We start from the raw sequence: 6,688 nt of genomic DNA, 5'->3' as shown, positions 1-6,688 counted from the left end.
GAAGCGTGTATTCGTCATCGCCGTACTGGCGTATCACCCGGTGTGATGGTATGGGGTGCCATTGATTACACGTCTCGGTCACCTCTTGTTCACATTGATAGCACTTTGAACAGTGGACGTTACATTTTAGATGTGTTACGACCCATGGCTCTACCCTTCATTCAATCCGTGCGAAACCCTACATTTCAGCAGGATAATGCACGACCGCATGTTGCAGGTTCTGTACAGGCCTTTCTGGATACAGAAAATGTTCGACTGCTGCCCTGGCCAGAACATTCTCCAGATCTCTCTCCAATTGAAAACGTCTGGTCAATGGTGGCCGAGGAACTGGCTCACCACAATACGCCAGTCACTACTCTTGATGAAGTGTGGTATCGTGTTGAAGCTGCATGGGCAGCTGTACCTGTATATGCCATCCAAGCTCTGTTTGACTCAATGCCCAGGCATATCAAGGCCGTTATTACGGCCAGAGGTGGTTGTTCTGGGTACTGATTTCTCAGGATCTATGCACCCAAATTGTGTGAAAATGTAATCACATGTAGTTCTAGTATAATATATTTGTCCAATGAATACCTGTTTATCATCTGCATTTCTTCTTGGCATAGCAATTTTAATGGCCAGTAGTGTATCTGTCCATGTGTGTGTGTGTGTGTGTGTGTGTGTGTGTGTGTGGGGGGGGGGGGGGGGGGGGGGCTGGAAGCTTACTTGATTGGCAGTCTTTTCTTATTCCTGTCTGAAACTCAACATCTCCACTATACATTGAGTATCCATTTATCCTTTTCATACTATTGTCTTCCCAACATTGCTTAGGCAGACCAGATTCAAATGGCATGCATCGTACCATCTCATAAAGTGATCTGTTAGTCCTCTCCGATACACCAGTCTGTTTTGGACTGTAGGGCACACTAATGTAATGCTCTTTTCTATTCTCTCTATGAAATGAATTGAATTTAGAGTTCACAAATTCGCTGCCAGTGTCTGATCTAACTGCTCTGATCTTTGCACCAACTCTGTTTTCTGCCCAAGTTTTAAATTCTGTATTTATGAGAAAATGAGAAAATAACAGACTGTTCTTCAGGAATAATCATCCACTAGTATATACATGAACTTAGCCATACTATGTGACATTTAATCCACAGAGACACATAATTCCACGTGCACAAGGCCATGCAATTCAGTTGCATATTGTCCTTCACTCTTAGGAATGGGAATTTAGGCATCTTAACAAGCACACATGACTTAAACTTGTCAACGGTTTCAGATCCACAACACTCCAACTTTGTAACCACTATCTAAATGTAACTTATGTCCGATGTCTACTCTAACACGACTAAGTCTATAGTGCCATAAGTCTTCAATATTGCAAAATTTTTTAAAAGTGAGAGCTTCCTCATCTGGCAAAACGGGTTCAACATATTTTAGTTTATAAATGTCATTTGACTCTTATCCAGAACAAAGTCACCTATCACTTTTGAGCATATTACATCCATCTTTGTCAAAAACCACTTTTATGCCTTTCTTAACCAAAGCAGAAACTGGAAAGAAAGTGGATAAGCCAGGGACAGGAATAACATTCTTGATTGAAGATATACCTCTTGAGCTGACAATAATATCTCTTTTCCAGCGCTTACTGATTCGACGTTATTTGCATACTTCACAGTTTTCTGTTTGCATTTTTCTAGTACAATATCTTGAAGCTATTTCTTCCTTAATATCATGTGTGTTGATGCTCCAAAATCAATGATCCACTCATTCTAGTTGAAATTTGACATACCAAGTGCAAAAAACAACGACCTGTTTACTCTCTTGCAGTCCTTTGGCAATTCTTGATTCTGGAGGCGGTCGAACTTGAAGTGACTATACTTCCAGCAACAGAAACATTTCATTGTCCCTCATTTCTCGCTTGTCTTTGGAAAAACCCTGCTGTGATTTCTTGCAATGCTTTATGAATAATGCACTGTCGCTGCCATCTTTGTCCCGCTTCAGGTATTCTTCCACACTTCCATTTAGTAACTTTGCCTTGTTGTTTTCTTATGTGAAATTTTCGTCCATTGCAGTGAATACTATACCCATCTGGTAAGGCGGACAAACTTTTGGTAAACCTTTGAGCATAATGAATGCAATTAGTCCATCATCAACTAGTTTGTCCAGGCTCTGCAGTTTATTGGCTACATCCGGAATATGAGTGACATGATTCTCAACATTTCCTTCAAATATCGGTATTGTAGTATCTAACAGAGCATCCCAGAGATTTGTCCATATAGTTTTATTCTTACCGGCAAGTAGATTTTCCAGAGTATCCCAAGCTTCATTTGCCTTTGTTGTGTTTTTCACATGTGCATGCAGAGATGTATCCACATGCTAGAGAATAAATCTCTACACATTAGTATTTGCACCTATGGCATAATCTCATAATTGTTCACTAATTGCTATGAGTTTCATTCCAAACTTCAAGCTATCATAATCATCCTTGTTTCTCACTTAGTCTACCACTAGAATAGTGGTTTTGGTCAAAATTACATTTGAAGACACTTTGGAAACCCATATTCATAAGCACTAAATCAAGTAACAGCTTTCTTTCAGAAACCAGGAGTTCAGATGGTGATGAATTTGACAAAACACAAATCTAAATAATTATCACTCACAGCATGGTTATATAATCCAATATGCTTGTCCATTTACTTATATTCCTACCTGTACAACATAGGCCTACATAGGTCACTGCACAGATTATTATTCGGGGCCTATAACCTGTTAAAAGTGTGAGATTTGTAGTGATAAAGACAAATAACTGTGATCAGATGCAGTAAATGAAGCACAAAAATAAGCCTGTTTGTGCAGAGTTTACTGTAATGTGTAGCAACTTACAACTAATGGCAGACAACAATACACTCACAGAATAAACAGCAACAGCCAAAGCATCTAAAGAATGGAAGATAACACAGATTTTAAAAAATGTGTTGCTTCTTTAAGATAACATTAACATTGCACCATTAACACCCTCTCTCATTATTAATTATCAGTGAAAAAATAATTACAAGTGCCAAGTAAGTCCTAACAAGGCTTTAAATTTTTCAAATTTTATTTTACCTAGTGATTTTTTTACAACATCAGCTTGTTGGTCATTTGTGCAGATGTTCTTAGTAGAAGATTTCTCTCTCACAAATTAAATTTTCACATTTACATGCTTTAATTTATGATAGTACTGTGTGTTCTTGCAAATATTTATTACTGGCACATTGTCTTCATAAAGTACAACAGCTCTTTGACTGCCAGAAAGACTATGATACAAATTACTGTGCCAACAGGCTTTACTAGTTGCCATGCTTAAGGCTACAGATTCAGATTCTGTTGATGACAGAGACACTGTGGGTTGCTTCTTAGATGCCCATGAAACAATGCACCCCAAAACTTTGAAAAGATAGCCACTTGTGGACCTCTTGTGTACTCTGTCACCAGCCCAATCACAGTCCACATCGCCAATTATAGGATCAGTACACTTTTCATCTCTACCATATAACACATTCAGTTTTAGGGTTCCCTTAATGTAACACAAGACAAATTTCAAACCAATCCATAAATACAGACTTGCACATGATTGAAACCTGCTTTGAATACTTATAGCTATGCAAATATCTGGTGTGAAACCTAACATAGCATACATCAGTGACTATTAATTTTCTGCAAGTTTTCTCAGTGTCTCCATTTTCATGTTTTTCTCTTTTTAACATATTGTGATCAACTTTTCCTCCACAAGGGTTGAAACAGAATTACATTCAAACATGTCAAAAGCTTTCAACACTTTTTCAAGGCAGGTACTTTGGCAAATACTAATAGTACCCTCCATTAAATTTTGAACAATATTCATTCCCAAATAGTTCCTAATCATACCAAACCTTTCATTTTAAATTCGTCAGTCAATAACAGCTTTAAACTGTCAGTTACACTCTGGGAAGTTGAAGCTATCAGCAGATCACCAATGTAAACAAGTGCGTATGCTTTGTGGCTACTTTCTGTCTTTACATACAAGCAATATTTAAAATCACTTCTTACAAATCCTAAGTCAGTTATTACTGAGCAAAATTTAAAATTCCGATTGTTGTGTGAGTCCTTTAAACCATACAGAGCCTTTCTAAGTTTACAAACTTTACCATTCATTTTACTGAAACATGCAGTATGTAATTTAACATAAAAGTCTTCAACTATCTCACCATAAAGAAATGCACTACAAATACCCTGTTGGTAGATTGGGAAGTTATTCTCATTACAAAAAACTAAGAAAAGTCTCACTTAAGTTAGTTTTGATATTGGAATATATATCTCTGAATATTTTAATCTTTGTTGTAAAACTTTTGCCACAAGAACAAGCTTTATAAGAAACAACAATGCCTTTTTCATTTCTTTTTTGCCTAAAAATTGTTCTTGTGTCAATAACTTCACAATAATTTGGCCTACATACATAATCCCATTTGTTACTTTCTTCAAGGGCTTGCAGCTCTGTTACTATGGTATCATTCCAATTTTCTTCACTACAAGGCTGCTTCAGTGTAGGTGCTGGGACTTCATCATTCACTGCTGTCAACAGGGCAACTCATAATCCTCCAAGTAATTGAATTTTCCTCCAGGGTCTAAGATTACATGTCTTCTTGTGATCAAAAACTACATCTTCCTCTGCATTCTCAAAAGAAAGGTCTCTGTTTTCACTGTCTTCCAGAAAGACATCAGACATCCAGTATACATGCACCAAGAACAACAACAACAAATCAAAGAATTTATGTGACAGCCAGTCAAAACCTTAAAATAGCATTACTGTATACAGGGTGATTCAAAAGTAACTATTCACACTTTGTGAATGTAATGTATGCATTAAAATAAGAGTAAATAAACTTTCGTCTCAAATTGCTTTATTTCAGAGTTACACAGTAGAGTAGGGATCACAAGTGCAATGCAAATAACACTAAATTAATTCCTCTAGGGAAGCAATGACACAAAGGGACCCAAAAATCAACTCAACTATGTATTGTATGGTTACTCCATGACATATTCAAAATGATGTCCATGTAGACTTGCTTGACTTCTTACCAATCTTGGAGAGTTGCATGCTTTGTTAATCTTATTCTGCATAGCTACACAGCTATTTTCAATTGACTGCTGTAGTTCTGCTACATTCTCAATTGCAACACCACATACGAGCTCCATGAGGCAGCCCGAAAGGTCCATGGGTTAAGATCCATAGATCTGGCAGGCCAAGTAATTGATCCTGCACGACCTGTAAGCCTACACCCTTACTGGGATATACAGCTTTGAGGTACTCTCTAGCTTCTCAACTGAAATGTGGAAGGGCTTCAGTGACAAAGCAACGTCTGTGGATGTTAGGCAAGAACAACATGCCAAAAGCTTCTGCTGGCGCATATGTACTTCCTACCGCAAATGATATTATGCACTATAACTCGGAAATAAAGCAGTTTCAGACAAAACTTTAACATTTTACTCTTATTTTGATTGTTACAGTACACCCATGAAGAGTGTACAGTTACTTTGAATCACCCTGTATATTAACACAAAAAAAACAAGTACATTCACTCTCTCCTACAATGTTTTACATGTCATAAGGTAGACGCAATAGGAACAAGTTCCTTCACCACCTATAACTCTTGAAATAGTAACTGTTTGGTCAGAATGCCTACTGCCTCTCTTCTAGTTGGTATGTAATTCACTCTAATCTTCTTCTAAATAACTAGATGATGAATGTAATGATACATTGTCTGTACACATGCAGATCATTCATAAAATCATGACCAATTAATAATTCTGAAAATACTGTACTTATCTATTTATAAAATAGGAACTGAGGACACTCTAATGGCAGTAATTTCTTTCAGAAGTCAGTCTAATGACACAAGTTATTTGGAAGCTTCATTTGCAGCCAGATATCCTGGTTCCATTGCAGAAAGAGCAACAAACAAACATAATTTACTTTTTCATATAACTGGACCTCTCTGAAACATGAGAAGACTGTCATCTGTTGATCATCTTGTGCATGTGTCCCCACAACATCCAGCATCACTATAAGTTTCAACACTACAGTCCTCATTCTTCTCTAACTAAATACGATCTGTAGTTGTTAATTTATGATATCTGAATATTTGTTTGCACACTAGGAAATGCACTTTTGTTTATGAGTCTTAAACTCTGAAAGCAGCATACAATAAATCTGGTCTTGTCTCCTGTTTTAAATACAATAAACTTCCACCTATTTCTCAACGGAGTTTAGTATTAGTAAAAGCAGCTGATTTACCTGGTATCTGTTTCATTTGGAAAAGATAATGGTTTTGAATCCATCATATCATATTTTCTATAAAATTGTCTTCATACATATAGACTAATTTATTTTAATACAGTTGTCAAAATTCATGATTTGTAAGCCAAGGTAGTAATCTACATTTTCCGCAGTGGCCTGAAAACATGTATCCGATTGGCCCATAGCCAATTCATCATCAACATTAAAAAGCAATACCAGGTTTTCACCTAATAACATAAATCAATCTGAATGGTTCCCCCATGAACTCTATTCACTGATAAATGTAACAACACATTCACATAAGCATTTTGAGTTATGCTTTAAACCATACAGATTTCTCAGTAATTTACCTACACATCCAGTACCGTCAGCATAGCCCTCTGGTTC

Source organism: Schistocerca piceifrons, chromosome X, assembly GCF_021461385.2.
Source record: "Schistocerca piceifrons isolate TAMUIC-IGC-003096 chromosome X, iqSchPice1.1, whole genome shotgun sequence".
Lineage (NCBI taxonomy): Eukaryota > Metazoa > Arthropoda > Insecta > Orthoptera > Acrididae > Schistocerca > Schistocerca piceifrons.
This window is presented reverse-complemented; position numbering follows the sequence as displayed.